The following is a 22,495-nucleotide window of genomic DNA, read 5'->3' as shown; positions in this document are numbered from 1 at the left end:
AGCTCCGAATGTTTAGAGGATAGGGAAGGAAATGTGCTGCCTTTAGAAGAATCATCCCAGAATTCGCATGGAGTGATTTACAGAAATCACAGAAAACCTAAATCTAGATGCCTGGACATGAATTTTAATTCATGTCCTTCTGGATACGAGCCCTATGTGCTAACCACTGAGCTAACTTCGTGAGGAGATTCCTGAAGTCATCAAGTGGGAATCAGCTAACTACCTCACCAGCTATGTTGTCCTTAGCAGTACCAACTGCTGAAGCTCTGCATTTGTAGGGTCCCTGCGTGTCATTTACAGTCTTTTGCTGCAGATATGGTAGTTATTTCTGGTTCTTGTGTTGTGGTCATATAAATCTCTGTTTTGAGGTTCTTCGCAATTTGCCATTAAGAGAAGTATTGTCTCACATGTGTACAAACTTGACACTGTCAATATTTTAAATTCCTTGAATTTGTGTATGCAGGATCCCCATGGTGTTAGTTTAGCTATGCATTTGGTGGCTTCCTTTTGAAGTTGTAAGATTCTCTGAATTTGTACATCTGCTGCTCCTCCTGATATTGGTATACAGTACAGTATGTGTGGGGAACATAAGTCTATAGTACACTTTTAGCAGGGTTCCTCTATCTACTGTATAGCACATTCTTTTCATTAAGAATATATTTGTACTTATTTTTGAACAGATCTTATCAATGTGGTTTTCCAATATCCGAAATTTGTCCACCTCTATTCCCATAAACCAGTTGCTACCCACTTCCTCTACATCTGCTTCCTCAATGCTCAGAATAAATTCCTCTTAGCTGTTACTTCTGTTTGTTTCAAATTTTGTACACATAGTTTTCTTCCTGTTAATAAATAGATCATTTTCTATAAAATACCATTCTGCCTTTTTTAGATTCTCACTGGTTCTACTTCCCAAATCCTCCACTGAGCCACTACATACTAATAAAGTTGTGTCACTGACATACATAATCACTTTTTCATTTAACACAGTGAGCATATCACTTATATACAAGATAAAGAGCAGAGGTCCCAATACCAAACCCTGAGCTACTCCATAATTTCCAGAAGGAACATTTCACTCTGCAGTGGAGTGTGTGCTGATATGAAACTTCCTGGCAGATTGAAACTGTGTGCTAGACCAAGACTCTAAATCGGGACCTTTGCCTTTCATGGGCAAGTGTTCTACCATCCGAGCTACTCAAGCACGATTCACAACCCATCTTCACAGCTCCACTTCCACCAGTACCTCATCTCTTACCTCTCAGACTTCACAGAAGCTCTCCTGCGAATCTTGCAAGACTAGCACTACTGGAAGAAAGGGTACTGCAGAGTCATAGCTTAGACACAGCCTGGGGGATGTTTCCAGAATGAAATTTTCACTCCGCAACGGAGTGTGAGCTGATATAAAACTCCTCGGCAGATTAAAACTGTGTGCTGGATCGAGACTCGAGCTCGGCACCTTTGCCTTTCGTGGGCAACTGTTCCGCTATCTGAGCTAATCTGCCAGGAAGTGAATCTGCTGCAGAGTGAAAATTTCATTCTGGAAACATTCCCCAGGCTGTGGCTAAGCCATGTCTCCACAATATATATTCTTCCAGATGTGCTAGTATTGCAATGTTTGCAGGAGAGCTTCTGTGAAGTTTGGAAGGTAGGAGACGAGGTACTGGCGGAAGTGGAACTATGAGGATGGGTCGTGAGTTGTGCTTGGGCAGCTGAGATAATCTCTGTAATTAAAAAAAATAATAATAATAAAAAAAACTAGTGAAGCGATGAGCAACGAACTTCAACGGATATCACGTGACGTCCGCTACGACGAAATACAACGAACAGTCACGAACAAAAAAATTTTAAAAAAATGGTAGAGCACTTGCCCGCGAAAGGCAAAGGTCCTGAGTTTGAATCTCGGTCCAGCACACACTTTTAATCTGCCAGGAAGATTTTACTCCATATTTTACCCCCAGAAAATCAGAGTAGACATTTTTCTGTGTATTTCCGGATTTATGTTTTATTTCAACGTGTTGTTACATGTTTTTTTTTTATAGTGCCAGAAATTTTTCCTTTTATGCCATAGAAGTCCAGTCCTTCGATAAGTGTTATGACAGACAAAATTAAAATGGGCTTTAAAAACACAATTAAAAAAATAGTAAACTCTAAAAAATGTGTAGTTCCACGTCATGCATTCTACAACTACATTTATATCTTCACTCTGCCAACCACTGTGAAATGAAAGGCAGAGGGTACTTCCCATAGCACCAGTTTTTAGGACTGTTTCCTGTTCCATTCACCTATGGAGTATGGGAAGAATTCCTATTTAAATGCCTCTGTGAATGCTGTAATTAGACTAATCTTGTCTTTGTTATCTCTGTGAATGCGACATTTAGGGAGTAGTAACGTATTCCTAGCTTCATTGCTTAAACGTTAGTTCTTGAGACGTTCTCAATAGGTACCACGTGATAGTTAGCGTCTATCTTCAAACACCTGACAGTTTATTTCTGTCAGCATCTTCGTGACACTGTCCCATGTGTCAAACAAACCTGTGATCGTTCATGCTGCCCTCCTTTATATCTGTTCAATATTCCCTGTTAGTCATATTAGGTGTGGGTCTCACACACATGAGCTACATTCGAGGGTGGGTTGCACGACTGTTTTGTACGCAGTCTCCTTTGCAAACCAAATCCATTCTAGTAGTATAGCCTTACCTACGAATGAACCTATGTGATCATTCCATGGTACATCCCTGTAAAGTTTTTACGTACATCAAAAGGCGAGTCTGATGGTCGATAGAAGGCAAATACAGTTTAATGTCCATTCCTGATCATGAGTCTCGCTCAAACATTCTGCTTATGGCTTCACTTTCCATCTTCACAGATTTGAGTTTCTTGTATGCTGTGACATATATTCCACCTTCATTTCCTCTTAGCCTATCCTTTTGATATACACTTAAACTTTCCCCAAAATTTTCCTGCTTTGAACTTCACATTTCAACCAGCTTTTTGTATCTAGCACTACGTGAGCTTGACTGCTTTTCAGAGGCGCTTCAAACTCTGGTACTTTGTCACAAATGCTTCAGCAGTTAACCACTAGGAGTTTAATATTCTCCCCTGAGGGGAACACTTCTTTGGATTTCGCACAGCTGTCATTACCTGAGCTGGATGGAGAGTTGTGTAGTCCAACAAACCCTTGTGAGCATTCCACACACAATCAGGTATCTGGACAGCAGTGTCTGATGTGTAGTCACACATCACCGATTTAGGGGGAACCTACAATTCTCAATCCCATGGTGCGAGTCTAAGAAGTCACAGCTTAGCTTGGTTCAAATGGCTCTGAGCACTATGGGAGGTCATCAGTACCCTAGAACTTAGAACGACTTAAAGCTAACTAACCTAAGGACATCACACACATCCATGCCCGAGGCAGGATTCGAACCTGCGACCGTTGCGGTCGCGCGGTTCCGGACTGAAGCGCCTAGAACCGCTCGGCCACGCCGGCTACAGCTTAGCTTGTCACAGAACCTTAGCAGTCTCTGTTTCATGCTGAAAGTAGTCTGTCAGTTGGACTCTGTCAGTTAAAATGATCGACTGCTTTCATATTCTGCTTCACGCCACCGGCTGGAGAGAGAAGGAATGAGAACGGTCATCATAGATAACACAAACAGTTGTAAGATATGGATTAGTAGTACCTCACACCATCTCACTGAGTTTGTGAGCCAATGCTTAAGCAGTTTAATGAACTGTAAAGCAAATAATATTGACAAATTCGACAATGTGCAATGGGTTTCACACTAGACAAGACAGTCAGGAGTTTCTTCATCGTTTGTTCACAACTGGGTGGAGGACCTCCACCTTCTAGAAAACGACTGCCTTGCTGCAGCCTGAGGGTCCCATCTACGTAACAGAGATGCAAGATAGATGTCCCAATGAAACAGTCCTATTCGTTAGTCTCTCTGTGATGCACTCACTTACAAATCGAAGGGATGTTGGCACAGTTTAGCAGCGTGACAGGCCAATGCCAAAGCAATAATAACTTGGGAGGGATTTTATCATTTGTTAGGCACTCACGAGTGAAGGGGGACTAAGGTGTTGTTCTGGTCGTTACTATTCTTCCTGAACTATATTTCCATAAGTCCTTCTGGCGCCATCCAGTCTGCGACATGCTCAGCCATGAAAACGGTATGGAATGGAGCTTCAGTGTGAGCAGATTCTGAAGTTTGCTAAATAAGTTATTGCCATGAAACACTGATGCTATTTAGTTAGGTAAACAACAAACTTTTCCCCTATATGTGGTAAAATCCGACTGGCCAGTCCTAAAAATGCCTGTGGAAGGCAAACATAAAGCTGAGATCGTCTCGTCTGGTTGGTGGAATGATTGTTGCACAGGCCTGACTGGGCGAGACAAAGTTAGGCACATTTCCATACAAAGACGTCAGGGAGAGCTCGGAAGTGAAGCAGAGAGATTCAGGCTCAAAGTGGAGCAGGAGTATATTCTCGTGGCTCTGAAAGGAGCAGGCTTCAAGACTCTGATGATGGCAGACTTCAATTCTGGTGGCCGATCCCGAGTGAGAGCAGACTTTAAGTCTTGCAAAGGAGCTGGGTGCTGATGCTGTCTTCTCTTCACGATTTTAGTCATTCGATTTGACAAGCATCATGTAGCTAAATAGGACACTAGACCAAAGCTAAATCTGTCAACATTCACAGAACTTATGGAAGTGCGGGGTTCTCTTATCTTCATTCCCTCAACTAGGCATTTTTCTGTAACTGCTGAGTGGACAACAGATTCACGATTGCTTACTCATTACCAAGCAGGTGTAACTTATTTCGCCCACACTTAAGTAACCTTTCAATAGTAGAATATGATCAAAGCAATTACTTTTGTCCACCATACCGTTTAGTTCCTGGCAGAACTTTTTTCAAGCAATATCTTTCATTCCATCCCACTAGTTTTTCTTGAAGTCTTATCATGAATCAGAACCTTAAGACAAAAAAAAAAAAAAAAGATGCACCTCGAAGGAATCATCTGAATGGAACCGAAATCGGTAGGTACGATATACATTTTATACGGACAGACAAATAATTATAGTTCAGAAAAATTGGATGATTTATTGAAGTGACAGAGCTTCACAAATTGAACAAGTCCATAACACAATGGTCCACTGCTGTCCCTTACGCAAGCAGTTATTCAGCTTGTCATTGATTCACAGAGCTGTTGGATATCCTCCTGAGAGATATCGTGTCAAATTCTGTCCAATTGGCGCATCAGTTCGTCAGAATCCCAAGCTGGTTGGAAGACCGAGCCCATAATGCTCCAAATGTTCTCAATTGGGGACAGACCCAAAGACCATGTTGGGCAGTGTAGGGTTTGGTAAGAAAGAAGAAAAGCAGTAAAAACTTGCACCATGTACGGGTGGGCAGTACCTCGCCGAAATGTGAGCCCAGGATGGCTTGCCTTGAAGGACAACAAAACGGAGGATAGGACATCATCAACGAACCACTGTGCTGTAAGGGTGGTGTGGATGACAATTAAAGGGGCCCTGCTATGAAAAGAAATGGCACCCCACGCCATCATTCCTCGCTGTCAGGCTGACAGTCAAGGTGGTATCCTGCTGCCGTCTGGTGTCTCCAGACGCATCTTCAGTCTGGAATCTTATTGATTGGAGTAGAACTGTCTTCAGTGATGAACCTCGCGTCAAACTGAGCTCCAATGTCCAGAGAAACGTGTCTGGAGATGCCCTGGACAACAGTGGGACATTAACCTGACTATCGCCTGTCATATCACATGACAATCAGGCGTGCATTGCACTTCATTTCATAGCAGGACCTCTCTGATTGTCATCCACACCACCCCTACAGCACAGTGGTATGTTGACAATATTCACACCCCATTTTGTTGTCCTTCATGGCAAACCACCTGGGCTCACATTTCAGCAATTTAAAGCCTTCACGCACATGGTGAGAGTTTCTACTGCTTGTCTTCATGCTTGTCAAATCCTACCTTGGCCAGCATGGTCGCCGGATCTGTCACCAATTGAGGACATTTGGAGCATTATGGGCAGGGTCTTCCAACCAGCTCGGGATTCTGACGATTTAATGCACCAAATGGGCAGAATTTGGCATGATATCCCACAGGAGAACATCCAACAGCTGTGTCAATCAATGCCAAGCCGAATAACTGCTTGTATAATGGATAGAGGTGGACCAATGCGTTACTAAGTCGTTCAATTTTTCTGAACTGTAATCATTTGTTTGTCTGTACATGTACACCACATCTGCAGATTTCCTTCCTACTCGTATTTGGATAATGCCTTCATGGTATTTTTTTCCCTCGCCATGTATTGGCAGACATGACAGGCATTATCTTGCTGAATTGTAAGCCCAGGATGCCTTACTATGAAGGGCAGCAAAATGGGGCGTACAATATCGTCAATGTACTGCTATGCTGTAAGGAAGCCGTAGATGACAACCAAAGGGATCCTGCTACCAAGTGAAATGCACTCGTGTTTGTCAGGCCATTAGGTTGGCGATAGTCAGGCTGGTATCCCACTGCTGTCCAGGGGACTTCCAGACACATCTTCTCTGGCCATTCTAACTCAGTTCGAAGCGAGGTTAATCACTGAAGACAATTCTACTCCAATCAATGAGATTCCAAACTGAAGATGTGTCTGGAGACTCCAGACAGCACTAGGTTACCAACGTGACTGTTGCTCTCCATATGGCCCTGCCATTTCTTTTCATAACAGGACCCCTTTGATTGTCTTCCACAGCACCTTTACAGCACGGTGGTATATCGACGATATTCTACACCCCGTTTTGTTGTCCTTCATGGCAAGACATCCTGGGCTCACATTTCAGCAAGGTAATGCCCACCCACACATGACGGAGATTCTACTGCTTGTCTTCATGCTTGCCAAACCCTACCTTGGTCAGCACAGTCACCGGATCTTTCCTCAACTGAGAACGTTTGAAGCATTATGGGCAGGGTCTTCCAACCAGCTTGGGACTCTGACTATTTAATGCACCAGATGGACACAATTTGTCACAACATCCCTCAGGAGGACATTCAAAAGCTCTATGAATCAATGCCAAGCTGAATAACTGCTTGTGTAGGAGACAGGGGTGGACGAAAGCGCCACTGACTTGTTCAATTTGTGAAGCTCTTTCCCTTGAACGAATCATCCAATTTTCCTGAACTGTAATCATTTGTCTGTCTGTACATGTACAGCACATCTACCGATTTCCGTCCTATTTGGATAATGCCTTCATGGTGTTTTTTCCCCTTAGGAAGTATACAGAAGGCCAGTGTGTCGACATAAAGACAGACTAGTCTCAATGACCACGTGCTGCCACCCACTCACAGTTGTGGTGGTATATAACTCTTGGCCCCTTGCTATTAGTAAGGGAGTCTGGTAGTGGTGGACTGACGTGGGTGAGTGTAGGTAGCGAAAATCGTTTTCCCACACGCTGTGTATATGAACAGCAGCTACACCTATGGCTGGCGGACGAGTAGCACATTATGCATTTAAATTACCTTCAAACATAGCTGAACATGAACTTCCAGTATGTGACATAACAAAGTCATTTGCACACAGACAAATATGCAAACAGTGCAAGATCATCATTTGGCACAAAAGCTCAATGGTCCACAGCAAGTCTTTGGAATCAATGAATACAATAGTATAGGACTTAAGATACATGAAGAGTTTAAGGGGAAGTATCTTACTACTATCGTCGGATGATTTACGTCAAATGCTACCTGTCATTCCGAAATCGCCGCCAGTGGATGAAATAAATGCCTGCTTTAAAAATTCGTTCATATGGTAGCACATAAAAATGGTCAAGTTAAAGACAAATACGAGAATGTGAATCTCAGGAGATGAAAGAGTGTAAGAATTTGCCAAAAACCTTTTACATGTAGGAGAAGGCTATCCAATAGACAAGAATTCTAACCAGATCATACTGAGAAATGAATTGTATAATATCATTGGAATACCTGAACAACTCATAAGTGAAATATATCCAGAGATCATCAAAAGTTCAGAATGGTTACATGAGCGAGTTACTGCAGTGATGAAAAATGAAACTGTCCAAAAGATGATTATGGGGCAGAGAAAATTCAAATGTTGATCAATACCATAACTGATGAGATTGAAACTTTAAATTTTGCTACTGATTTTTTAAACTCATTGAATATTCCAGAAATGCCGCTACGCTGCCTCAAACTGAAAGTTGGTTCACCAGTCTTTTACTGCGGAATCTGAATTCACCAAAACTGTGAAATCATACAAGACACTGCATCAAACAACAGCAGAATACCATCATCAAAAATCAGTATAAAGACTGACAAAGAAAAAGGTCAGATGGTATTTGTGCCGTGAATGAATACCTCTAATATCATCCAGATTGCTCTTCACGTTAAGGTGAACGCAGTTTCCAGTTAATTTGGCTTACAGCATGACCATCAAGAAAGCACAGGGCCAAATTTGAAAGAATCATGTTTTTCACTTGGCCAATTGTACGTCTTGTGCTCATGAGTTGGATCACCTCACAAGTCGTTCTTTCATTTCCCAACAATAAAACTACAAAGACCAGATTCCTTTCCTTCTCATCCCGTCTGGTAACTGTCCAATGACCCAGGGGTCTTGTTGACTTTTCTGAACTGTACCCTTTTAACTAAACCTCTCCAGTCATTTTCCGTCACACCTCTTCCTGCCCCTTCAACTCTTCTGCCAGAAGAAGGAGCCACTGACTTTGAAAACTTGTGAAAGTTCAATCCTTTTGTGTGGGTGTGTTCCCATGCTGCCACTTGGTAAGTGACTTTTTATCTATCCGTTTATATTATATTATCAATAATTGATTATTTTTGTTGTTATAAAGATTAGATTAGATTCAGTTTTCATACCATAGACCCAAAAATGAGACGATCATTGTGGGTATGGAACAAGTCCGAAAGTATAACATAAAAAATATAGAACATTTGAATATAATACTCACTACCCTGATCATTTGTCAGCAGGTTGTCAAGATATGTGAATACATTACAGTAAACTGGAAGTGCTAATATTTGTAGAATTAATACATTTTCAGAATGAAACATAGTGATTCACTATTAATAAATTTATCATCCACAAAATATCTCATCTTGATTGTTGTGACCAAGTGCTGTAAAAACTGAAAGAATATAGTTACTCACTATTAACAAATTTAGCATACACAAAATACTTAATCTTGACTTTTGTGACCAAGTCCTGTAAAAACTGAAATCTAAGGAACATTTTTACTTAAGCTGTCTAATAGTCCCAGTTAAGACATTCATTTATAGAGTAGAAGGAGTTGCCTATCAAACTCTGTTTAAATTGTGCTTTATCTGGAACCAAGTTTTTAATGGTTGCTGGCAGTTTATTGAAAATGTGTGTTCCTGAATATCGGACCCATTTTTGGACCAATGCAAGTGGTTTCAGGTCTTTATGTAGATTGTTCTTATTGATGGTATTGATACTATGTATTGAGTTATTGGTTGGAAATAGAGACATACTACTTGTAACAAATTTTATTAAGGAATAAATATACTGAGAAGCAGTGTTTATGATACCAAGCTCCCTGAACAGTGTTCTGCATGATGTTCTTGAATTTACACCACAGATGAGTCATAACATGCTTTTGCACCCTAAAACCTTTTGCTCGGTTTGATAACTTACCCCAGAATATGATCCCATATGACATAATAGAAGGAAAGTAAGCAAAGTAAGCAAATTTTATATACTTATATTTCCTACATCTGACATCATTCTCACTGCATATACAGATTTGTTTAGGCGCTTCAGCAATTCTGTGGTATGCCTTTCCCTACTGAATTTATTATCAAGTTGTAATCTCAGAAATACAACACTGTCAGCTTCTTCTATCTGCATGCCTTCATATGTTATACACATGCTGGAAGGAAAACTCTTACAGATTCTGCACTGCATATAGTGAGTCTTTTCAAAGTTTAATGACAGTGACTTAGCTTTAAACCATTTATTAATATTGGCGAAAATCTGATTAGCATCCATTTTTAAATCTGTGCTTGACTTGCTATTAATTGCAATGTTTGTGTCGTCTGCAAGCAAAACAGACTTAGCATCTGGCAATGTAACAGGAGAGAGGTCATTAACGTACACAAGAAAAAGCAATGGCCCCAGGATGGAAGCTTGAGGAACACCACACATTATTTATTCCCAGTTAGATGAAGACTGATTGCTTACTCCACAGATATTTCACAATAACACCCTTTGTTTCCTGTTAGTTAGGTAAGACCTGAACCACTTCAGAGCGCTGCCAGTAGCATCACTATATTCTAAATACTTAAGAGAATGCTGTGATTCATACAGTAAAAGACTTTTGACAGGTCAGAGAAAATGTCAGTAACCACTAATTTGTATATAATAAATTATGTCAATTCTCACTGTACATGTAAACTGCTTTTTCTACATCAGTACCCTTAAGGAACCCAAACCACGACTTGGGCAATATATTATTTGCAGTCAGATGCCCAACAAGATGCTTGAACACAATTTTTTAAAATAGTTAAAAAAAAACAGGAAAAGTGAAGTTAGTCGATAGTTTGATAGTATCTCTTTATCCTCATTCTTATAAAGAGGCTTCACTTCAGCATATTTTAGCCAGTTGGGAAATGTTCCCCTGTTAAGATTGCACAAATAACTTAAGATAGAACTCAACTTGCATGAGCACTCTTTGATTAACTTCATTGATATGTAATCATAACAACTAGAATTATTTTGATTTTAAGGATTTTATGGTGACCGCTACTTCATTGGCAGACATGAGTGTCATTTCCATTTTACTGAAGTTATTTGTAAAAACTGATGTCAGATATTCCATTGCACTGTTTACTGGCCCTGATAAACCTAAGTTATCAGTAACAGAAACAAAGCACTTGTTTAAGAGGTTTGCAACACTACAAGCACTTATTAATGTCTCATCTATTTTTAGAGCTATCTGTTGCTCTTCCTTCTTGGCCCAAATATCTCGTATAGTTTTTATTTTGTAGCATGATAAAAAAGCTGCTTAGATTCCTGGATTGCTTGCTTCAGTATTTTGCAGTATTCTTTGCAATGCATTACAGTGCTAACACCAGAGCTTTTCATGGATAGTAGATACTGTCTCCTTTTTTTCACATGTGATATCTTTATTCCTTGTGTAATCCTTGGTTTATTTTCAGACTTCTCTTTAATTTGAGTTACCTTTAGAGGAAAACAATTTCCAAAAGAGGAAGTAACTTTATTAATGAATGCTTTGTATTTTCCATTTGAGTCAGAAGTATTGTTAACTTCTATCCAGTGCAGGTCGTTGAGCAATATCCTAAAATTCGCAATGTTTGACTGATTTATTGCCCTTCTGTACTCTTATTTAATAGATTTTTTTTATCCCTTAACTCAAGATACTGCATGTCATGATCAGACAGGCCATTTGTTATTGGTTTTGTGACTTGACTTTCTTCCCTAGATTTGTCTACAAAGATGTTATCATAGCAGTCTAGAGTATTTACATGCCCTAGTTGCAAAGTACACAGCAGGAATCATATTGAATGACAGTGTAACTGACAGCAATAATTGCTCACTCAGAAAGCCTTCCAATATAATCATATTGAAATCACCAGCAACCACTATTTCTTTGTTTTTGTTTCTGAGAGACAGAACAATGAAGCTTCCACATTTGTTATGAAGAGGTTAAAGTTTCCTACAGGTGCTATGTATATGCTTACTATTATAAACGACTTATTGTGAAATACTACTTCTGTTGTACAAGCTTCTAACAAGGGAACCTCCCCATCGCACCCCCCTCAGATTTAGTTATAAGTTGGCACAGTGGATAGGCCTTGATAAACTGAACACAGATCAATTGAGGAAACAGGAAGAAGTTGTGTGGAACTGTGAAAAAATAAGCAAAATATACAAACTGAGTAGTCCATGGACCACATAGGCAACATCATGACAGTGTGAGCGCAGGAGCGGCGTGGTCCAGTGGTAGCGTGAGCAGCTGCAGAACGAGAGGTCCTTGGTTTAAGTCTTCCCTCGAGTGAAAATTTTACTTTCTTTATTTTTGCTTAGTTATTATCTGTCCGTTCGTTCATTGATGTATCTGTTCACTGTAATAAGTTTAGTGTCTGTGTTTTGCGACCGCATCGCAAAACCGTGCGATTAGTAGACGAAAGGACGTGCCTCTCCAATGGGAACCGAAAACATTTGATCGCAAGGTCATAGGTCAACCGATTCCTCCACAGGAAAACATGTCTGATATATTCTATACGACACTGGTGACGGCATGTGCGTCACATGACAGGAATATGTTGTCGACCTGCCTAACTTGTACACTTGGCGAATGGGTAAAAAGATTCTTCTACCTTGCCCGATTTAGGTTTTCTTGTGGATGTGATAATCACTTCCAAAAAAGTGATGAAAACATAAGAGTTTGTCACATAAACTGAATATAAAAAACTAAAATTTTCACTCGATGGAAAATTTGAACCAAGGACCTTTCGTTCCGCAGCTGCTCACGTTACCACGAAACCATAGCGCTCCTGCGTTCCTAATGTCCTTGATATTGCATATCTTCCCATGAACTACTCAGTTTGTATAATTTGCTTATTTTTTCACAGTTCCACAAAACTTCTTCCTGTTTTCTCAATTGATCTGTGTTCAGTTTTTCGAGGCCTATCCACTGTGCCAACTTATAACTAAATCTGAGGGGGGTGTGATGGGGAGGTTCCCTTGTAAGTACTGCTTTGAGCAAAATTTATTAATTTCAGTATTCCTGAAACTAAAACAGTTACTCACAAATGTGGCATCTCCTCCTTTCTACATATTTCTTCTACAGAAGCAAAAAGCTACCTTGAATCCTGCAACATTTAACATATGTATATCAGTGGTCACATGATGTTCAGAGAGGCAGATAATATCAACTGATCTGCTGAACTCTAGTTCTTTAACACAGATATGCAACATATTAAGCTTACCCTTTAATCCCTGGATATTCTGGTGCAATAAGGATAACTGATTTTGTGCACTTGCTGAATTACAACTGGATGAGCCTAATTTTTCTGTAAGTCTTTGAATATCTCCAGTTTCAATCAGGGGCTGTTTGCATGAATTGTGCGCATTAAAATTTGCTTTCTGGCTGCCTGTTTTATCAATTTGAATATCATTTTCAGCCTGTTTATGGACATGCTTCGTTTCTTCCCTCTCAACCCTAAAAGACGCTGTTCTGTCACTTGTGACAACTTGTAATGTACAATTTGTGACAGTGTCCCCTTAAGTTATTTGTTTTTAGCCCAGATAGTTTTCCCAGTCCTTTTCTGTTGAGGTGAACGTCATGCCTAGTATAGTCCCACGTACTGGTTTAGTCAACAGGAATTACACCAATATGAGACCCATATCTAATCCAACCAGTCGTTCCACCTCTAAATTAAATCTCCTAACATAAGAGTTTAAATGAGGCCGATCATGGCACTCAGATCAGATAGAAGCCCAACGCCAATATGTCAATTAAATAATTAGCTGTTGCTTGCTCCATCCACTATTACCATGATGTCTTCCCGTTTGAAGTCTTTGCAAAGAGAACCTACATCCTCTGTCACCTGACCCAGTGTAGCACTCGGTTTAAAAAAGCTTGTGAACTGTTAACCTGACCGTAGTTCATCCTGTAACAGCTGGCCAACATCTCTACCATGTGAGCTACATAACAACGAAACTTTCTTCTTCTTCACAACTTTTTTTGATTTCTCAAACACTTTTTCAAAGTTTGTTGTGTCCTGTCTGCTCTTAAATCTACTTGAGCTCATCAGATTCTTACTGTGATAACAGATCAAACCTGTTCTCCACATTGACAACAAAACTGCCTGAGAGAAGTCTTACTCCTTCTATAACCTGTTGTCACTCCTTCTATAACCTGTTGTTAATCTTTCGAGACCTCGTTTTGCCTTACCTAGTTCTGTCTGAAAGGCAGCAATCTTCTCTACAGCAAATCCTACACAACCAATGAGCTTTGTTTATTTCCCAAATTCCCAAGTCGAACACTCATCCACGTGAAAGAAACTGCAACAACCCTCACACCACACCACAAACTAACAATCCTACAGCTTTTCATACACGATGTATAAGCAAGCGTTGCGAAAAAATGAAAATATAAATATTTATGCACTATAAAAGTTAAATTTCTTATGAAATTAAGTAACTTTTGATAGCCTGTTTTACTTTAATAATGACATTTTATCACATAATTGATTAATTAATTTAGTATATGCTGTATTCATCACACATTTAATGGAATTTATGTCTGTATGTATCTGACAGAGAGAATGGTCCTCATGCAATCAACCATGCAATACACTCTGACCTCACAAAACCAGGTACTGCAGCTACTATTGTATAATGTAATATATCCTGCACTTATAGTTTCTTTTACATAAAGTCAGCATCCAGCCCCACTTCAAAGCCATCCACTTATCTCTGAACCAGGGGACCACAATTTGTTCCAGGGACGATACTGTTGATAGAGGACTGCACTGAAACCCTGAGAGCAAGTCTAGTATTCCCAACTTTCTCCCCTCATCCAAGTATTACCTCAGATCCAGACAACAGGCATCATTAGTCCCAAAAGGCACCACACTCTGCAAGTGGCTACACCATGTTCTTTCAGCGGCTGCTAGGATAGCCACTTCACCATATTTAACGAGACCTCCTGGTTTGCAAACTGAGTGCACATGGTGTTCCTTCCTGTCCCTAGCTGTCCGTAGCTGCCTAGGGGTAGCATTGTTCAACATAATATTGAACTGCCAACGATTAATAGACCCTGCTCTTTTGTGTTTTCTTCCCCTTGAGAAGAGACTCAGCATGTTCCCCATCATGTGAAGTGATACTCACTGACTCAGTTTCAGTTTCATTGGAAGACAGCACCTCGAATTTGTTGGTTAGTAATGCTCTGAGTTCTCCCTTGTCCCTGTATCCACTGCAGAGGATATGTAGATCTGTCATTGACACGCAGCTCACAGTCAGGTGGACAAGTAGCAGTAGATTGTGTAGTCCCTGCAGAAGAAACAGTATCCACAAGAGAAGACAACAACAGAGGTGCCTTCGCTATCGCTGCTATCTTAACACCAACCAAGTTTTCACAGTGGTTAGCACACTGCACTTATATTTGGAAGGATGACAGTGGAAAATTCCATCCAGATTTAATTTTTCTGTGATTTCCCTAATTCACATAAGCCAAATGCCTGGATTCAGAAACAGCCAATTTCCTTCCAAATCCTGAGCTTGTGCTCCATCTCTAATGACCTTGAATGAGATTTTCACTCTGCAGCGGAGTGTGCACTTATATGAAACTTCCTGGCAGATTAAAACTGTGAGCCCGACTGAGACTAGAACTCGGGACCTTTGCCTTTCGCGAGCAAGTGCTCTACCATCTGAGCTACCGAAGCAAGACTCACGCCCGGTCCTCACAGCTTTACTTCTGCCAGTATCTCGTCTCCTACCTTCCAAACTTTACAGAAGCTCTCCTGCGAACCTTGCAGAACTAGCACTCCTGAAAGAAAGATACTGCGGAGACATGGCTTAGCCACAGCCTGTGGGATGTTTCCAGAATGAGATTTTCACTCTGCAGCAGAGTGTGTGCTGATATTAAACTTCCTGGCAGATTAAAACTGTGTGCCCGACTGAGACTCGAACTCGGGACCTTTGCTTTTGTAAAGTTTGGAAGGTAGGAGACGAGATACTGGCAGAAGTAAAGCTATAAGGAGCAGGCGTGAGTCGTGCTTCAGTAGCTCAGTTGACGCAGTTCCGTTTCAGCCGCGCTCGCGAGTGGCCGCTGTTAACTGTTGCGCTGCACTTCAGTGTTTACATCGCTGTACTTGTGCTTCACCGAGTGCCGTCCGTCCGTTAATCTCCGTGTTCGTTCCTGTTCCTTGTGATCTGATCGCTCTTTCTGGTCTTGCTGCTGCTACTTGGAATTTCGGTTGTTTAACCGAAATTGCTTCGCTGGATTAACCATGGCTACAAACCTCAGGAAGAATACTCTGGTATTTGCTTTTGACAAAGAATCCCGTCCTGTTCAGCCGACATCCCTGGAAATAGATGACTGGATTACACAGGTAATTGGCCTAAATTCTGAAACCGTTCATACCTGGCAACTGGATCAGGAAAAATACTGTGTTTTTGTCAAGTTAATCAGTGCTTCGACTGTTGATAAAGTGTTACGAAAGTAGGGCTATGAAGTAGATTTTGTGCATAGAAATGGTTATAAAAGTAAGGTTTCCATCTATAGAGCCGACATTCATTACAAAACCGTTCGTGTCTTGAATCTCCCCATTGAAATTGAAAATGATAAGATTAAGGAAGCTCTTTTAAACTACGGAGACGTTAAATCAATTGCAAATGAAAGATGGTCGCCTCGCTTTAAACTGCAGTGTTTTAACGGGGTCCGCTGTGTAGAGATGGACGTTAAGACGAATATTCCGTCTCACATAACTGTTTGTGGGTATAAGGCACAAATTGTTTATACAGGTCAGGAAGCTACATGTCATATATGTAACGAAACCGGCCACTTCAGACAGGAATGTCCGCGGCGAACTGTTGTGCTTAAAAGTAATTTGATACAGCGTCAGAAGCTTACCTTAAATGATCTGTTACCAAAGAATAGCCCGGAACAACTGGTTGAGGATGTTAACGCAGCGGGACAAGCTGATGTCTCCCTTCACGATAACAGTCAATTTCCCCCGTTAACAACAAAAGGAAACCCTGTTGCCACTACTCGTGAAACTGAAACGCAACCGAAAAAACGACCCCTGGAGATAACTGATAGTTGTTCAGAGGACGAGCTGTCTTGTCCCACTCCCTCACTTCGCAAGCAAAAACAGTGCGATGAGGAGGCAGAGGAACCTGAAGGCAAAATGCGAACGAAAACTAATGAACAAAAAGATAATACACATACGGTACCAGAAAATGAAGGGGGTGTAAGTAGCATTAATTTGCAAGAAACAACAGGTGCAGTTGCCGATTGTAAAGATCAGAATTTATCTGTTAATAAACAAATTCAGGGAAAGGTTGCAAAACTGCAGTCTCCATTTGTTTCCCTCGATCAGAAAGTGAGTGAAATTAATAAAGAACGAGGAAGTGGTGGCCAAACAGAAATCACGGTCAACACCTCAGGGCAGGCGCCGGCAACCGAAATTGCGAAAGCGTCTGCTGCTGCTCCTGATAAGCCGCGAAGTAAAATACCGACGCAACCAAATGAGAATGTAGCTCGTAACCAAGGGAAGGGAAAATCCAGTAGGGGCGACCCAAGCCCAAAGAATGTTCAGTCCGAAACGGTCGTCCACGAATCACTGGAGGAAAAATCAGAAAGTTTACCAGGAAATCAGTCTGCTTGCGGTACAAGAGAAAACATCAGAAGTAGAAAAAAAACGGAACAGTAACTAATAAACTGATTGAAGTGTTATGCCATGTTCAACCTTCCGAGAAAACTGTTACAGCTTAACTGAACCCTGAACCACAGTAAACTAAATTAGTTCAACAAAACAACTACATAGTGACAGCACAATGACGCAATCTTATTCTGTCACCACTATAAACATAAATAAAATCACGACCGGTTTGAAATTATCGGCCCTTAAGGAATTTTTGTACGAATCCGCGACTGATATTGCCCTGTTACAAGAAGTTCTAATTTCGGATTTGGTAATTCCCGGTTTTGTCAGTTACATAAATGTGTCTCCCGAAACAAGTGTTGGAACAGCTATTTTGGTAAGGGAAGGTATTACAGTAAGCGAGGTGGAACGACTGGAATCCGGAAGGGGAATAGGACTAAATATCTATGATGTGACTATCATCAACTTGTACGCCCCTTCAGGAAGTTCTCATCGAGCTGACAGGGCACGTTTCTTCAAAGACGACTTGATATACTTGTTAAGGAAATCACCAAGACAGTTATTACTTGGAGGTGATTTTAATTGTGTTTTAAATCGAAAAGATCAGTTACCTAATTTTAATTTCTCAAGTGAACTAAAACAATTAGTTACTGGTTTAGAATTAAAGGATATATGGGAAATCAAATACCCCTCCATTGTTGAGTTCACTTATGTCACGGCAACATCACGTAGCAGGATTGATAGACTATATATTTCTAAAAATCTTGTAACTTCCGTGACAAAAGTAGAAACCATTCCTACGTACTTTTCAGACCATTCAAGTGTCTTAGCTTGCATAAATCTAACAAGACAGCCGGTTCGCCGATTCAAGAATCAGTGGAATTTGAACACTTCCTTGTTAGTTAATCATGATTTAGAAGATCTGATTAAAGAAACATGGGCAATATGCCTGCGAGCCCGTAGTAGATATGCCACTGCTATTGACTGGTGGGTTAAAATGGCAAAGCCAAAGTTGAGGAAAGTTCTTATTCAATACAGTGCCCAGAGCGCAAGGGAAATGAAATGCACTATAGAGTATTACTATTCCGTTTTGAGAGATCTATATGATCAAGTCTCAGCAGGTTCCTCACTTCGGATAGCAGACATCAAAAAAGTCAAAGCCAAGTTACTTAATATCAAGAGAAGTCAAATGGAAGGGTTGAAAATAAAATCAAAGGCAAATTCGGTGTCAGCAGATGAAACTACTTCCCTGTATCATTTAGTGAAGCATACGAAAAACGGGAGAAGGACTTTTATTGAAGAAATTCGAACAGAACACGGCACGATTCTCAGAACCCAGCAGGATATCATGGACGAGATTTATCGCTATTATTGCGAGCTATATTCTGTACATCAAAGTAGTGATGCTTCCTTGGAAGAATTCCTTGACATCCTAGCCCCACAGCTGACAGAAGATGACAACGAAAATTTTCTCGAGGTTGTCAGTGAAGAAGACGTGTATGAGACTCTGTGCGCCTCGCCACCAAAAAAATCCCCAGGACCGGATGGTCTGCCAGCAGAATTTTACATCCGTTACTGGCCAATAGTGGGTGCGAAAATCACGGACATCGTAAATGAGGTTATTCAGGGTAAAATGATTCCGGCTGAGTTTAAGGAGAGTAAAATTGTTCTGGTGCCAAAAAATAATGGAAACAAAGATTTAAATAATTTTCGTCCAATTTCACTGCTGAATTCTGATTATAAATTAATAGCTAGAATAATAAACAAGAGAATTTCATGCCTTACAGATAAAATTATTAGTCAACATCAGAACTGTGCGCAAGGCAGAACCATTTTTCAAAATCTAGCGGAATTCAGGGATATCATTGCAATAACTTCTGTAACAAACATAAAGTGTGCTTTATTGTTTTTAGATTTTTATAAGGCGTTCGATGTAGTAAACCATGAATATCTTCTACAGACATTGAATAAAATAGGTTTCAACGATAGGGTTATACAGTTGATTAAGAACATAGCAACTGGAATAAATGCTAAAATAGCGGTGAATTGTCAACAATCCGGGCCGATGCAAATACAACGAGGTGTTCCTCAAGGAAGTCCTCTGTCCATGTCGCTCTTCGCAATTTCGCTGGAACCTTTCCTCCGACATGTCCATGCTACATTAAAAGGCTTAACATTATCAGGAAACAAAACAGTTATAAGAGCCTATGCTGACGATATAGGGGTCATTATAAGGAATAATGACGAGGTAACCACGCTAGCAACAGTGATTGATTCGTACTGTAGAGCATCTGGAGCCAACGCAAACGGAAAAAAAAGTAAGATGTTAAATCTCAGAGGTTTTGATAATATCAACGTCGAGTGGGCAAACTTAGTCCGACAACATAAAACACTTGGGATCACCCTGACAGCATGCCCTATGAAAATGACGGCTTTAAATTGGAAAGTTGCAGCAGATAAAGTGCAAGGAGCCATTGTAGAGAATTTAACTCGATATATGAACCAAGTTCAAAGAACACAGTATATCAACTCATGCATCCTTGCTAAGGCTTATTATACTGCCCAGCTGTTTCCAATACCGAGAATGATAGCGAGGAGAATAATGTCCAAAATCACAAAATTTTTGTGGAGAGGTGAAGTGTTCAGAGTACCTGCTAAAGTAGCCACTTTAGATCCTAAAAATGGTGGACTAGGATTAACTGATATAACGGATAAAGACTCTGCTCTTTTTATCAAAAGGCAAGTTAATTTAATAAGAGACTCGCGAGAAAGCATAACCAGCCAACTTTTCGACATCATTAAACCTCCAAGCCTGCTTCCCCCGATTGACGTGCAGAATATCAACAGTCGCTTACAGCACGTGAGGATTTTCTATGTTGAGTTTAGTTATGTCAGTGTCGAACTCAGGCAGTCCCGACACGTAACAACGAGAGCCATAATGCGGGAACGAAAGAAAAGCGAAGGAAGAAACAAAATAGAACGACAGTTTCCAAACATTGAGTGGACTGAGATTTGGAAAAACATTAGTTCTAATGTGCTCACGTCTAATATAAAAACGTCATGGTACAAGACAGTTAACAACATAGTTAGCACCAATGAAAGACTGCACGCAATCGGACTCTGTGAAACAAATTTATGTCAACAATGTCATCTAGTTGACACAGTAATTCATCGATATACTTGCAGTGGTCACATGAATAGTTGGAAGTGGATCTGGGAGCAAATAGCTCTGATTACAAGAACATCCCCTGAGTATATATCACTGTCATTGATACACAGGCCTGAAGCACACTATTTCCCAGAAGCAAAAAATAACGCTGTGTACTGGTTGCTGGGAAATTTTGTTAACTACGTCCTTAACAAATTAGGATCCGATAGCATCATAGAGTTCAAGGTACACATGCTGTGTGAGTTCCACAAAATTAGAAGCTATTCGAATCACAAGAAAAAGTTCGGTAATATGCTAAAAATTGTATTTGAAAGAATGGGCATTGGTTAATATAAAAAAGAAGACTGTGTTGACAGTGATGTATTGTAGTTACCTTAAGGATACTATTTAAGATTTTACAGTATATTTATGATGTGTGCTTTCTCTACTTCAGAGAGTAGTTTTTTGAAATTTATAATCTAATGTACAGAACTTATGTGACATTGAGATTGTGTGTCTAATAGTGCCAAACACAAATCATGAAAGGTGCATTATTGGCTTATACTAGAAATTTGGAAATAGACAGTTTTTATAGAAATCTCCTTATCGATTGGTTAAAACCATAAGATACTATCCGATAAATGTAATATTCAATGGCTGGCACATTGCCCTGTTCATTTTTGCAGTGAAAGACTGATTATATAGATCTGATCACTTCAAATACTTAGATTCAATTAATGTCCAGAAAGTGTAGTTGGAAGGCTAGTCAACTTTATTATATATCTCCTTTCCGCCATTCTCAAGTATTTATGTTTAATTTAATTCTTTCTGGTGATTTAGTCAGTAAGACAATCTTCTGTTGTCTTTCCTTAATGTCAGCGCAATTGAAATGATCAAACCGCTTTGTTTAAATAACTTCATGTATGTGTAACTTAGTATGTATTTGCAATGTGTAACATTGTTTTTTTAATAAAGGTTTTATAAAAAAAAAAAAAAGTTGGTAGAGCACATGCCCACGGAAGGCAAAGGTCCCGAGTTCGAGTCTCGGTCGGGGAAACAATTTTGACTGCCAGGAAGTTTCTAATGACCTTGTTATCAATGGAATGTTAAACCCAAACCTTCCTTCCTTGAAGCCAAAACGAGATATCTAATGCAACTGAAAAACTTGGTATAAAATATAGTTTCTTTGAAAACTTTTTCAGCTTATGTTCAGTAACAAATTCGACAATGGCGTTAATTCATACCTATTAAAAATGTGTGTGTGTGTGTGTGTGTGTGTGTGTGTGTGTGTGTGTGTGTGTATGTGTGTGTGTGTGTGTGTGTGTGTGTGCGCGCGCGCGCGCGCGCGCGTGTGTGCATGCGTGTCCCACACTCCTTCCAAACCACTGGACCAATTCCAACCAAACTTCATACACACATCCCTTACTGTCAGTCTATAATCGCTGTGGCTTGAGAACCACTCACCTATCAAGTTCGAGAGGTATAACGTCATAGAAACTGTGATGCATGAAACGTTGCCACATTGTAAACGATGTTTAAATTTGTCACTTTCTTATACTAACTCCATGCAATATATTTCGCTGACAATATCCGCACATGCCACTGAATTCACCACTACACAAAGATACCGTTTTAGGACACAGATCAGGAGATATGACGTCATAAACATTAAGATGCGAGGAAAACTGGCCAATTGTGCATGAAGTTTTAATAAATTTATTCTTTACTACTAAGACACTCTTACAGTCGAGTTAGTTTCAGGTAATCCATGATATCTGGCAGCGCTTTTTACAGGTTTTGGGCTGATTGCACCAACTTCGATTAAAAGTTAAACGTCGTTAAGTCGGCGTTTCACATTGATCAATGCGAAATTCCACTGTACCAGCAGCAGTTGAAGTTGAACAAGGGAGATGATCATAGATAAAGTTAACAGAGGTC

At 40.2% G+C, this 22,495-nt stretch overlaps 1 protein-coding gene across 1 annotated transcript in view; it reads right to left on the bottom strand.

Annotated features, from left to right (window-relative positions):
• Positions 1–22,150, bottom strand: part of LOC126412599 (katanin p60 ATPase-containing subunit A-like 2) — a 191,911-nt gene extending 169,761 nt beyond the window's left edge. The window contains exon 1 of the mRNA XM_050082265.1: positions 22,022–22,150. The gene's annotated coding sequence lies outside the window, so the exon portion shown is untranslated. The remainder of the gene's footprint in view (positions 1–22,021) is intronic.
• Between the last annotated feature and the right edge of the window lie 345 nt (positions 22,151–22,495).

The sequence above is a fragment of the Schistocerca serialis genome, chromosome 7 (assembly GCF_023864345.2).
Source record: "Schistocerca serialis cubense isolate TAMUIC-IGC-003099 chromosome 7, iqSchSeri2.2, whole genome shotgun sequence".
NCBI classification, from domain to species: Eukaryota; Metazoa; Arthropoda; class Insecta; order Orthoptera; family Acrididae; genus Schistocerca; species Schistocerca serialis.
The sequence above is the reverse complement of the archived record's forward strand: the minus strand, read 5'-3'. Positions and strand labels throughout refer to the sequence as shown.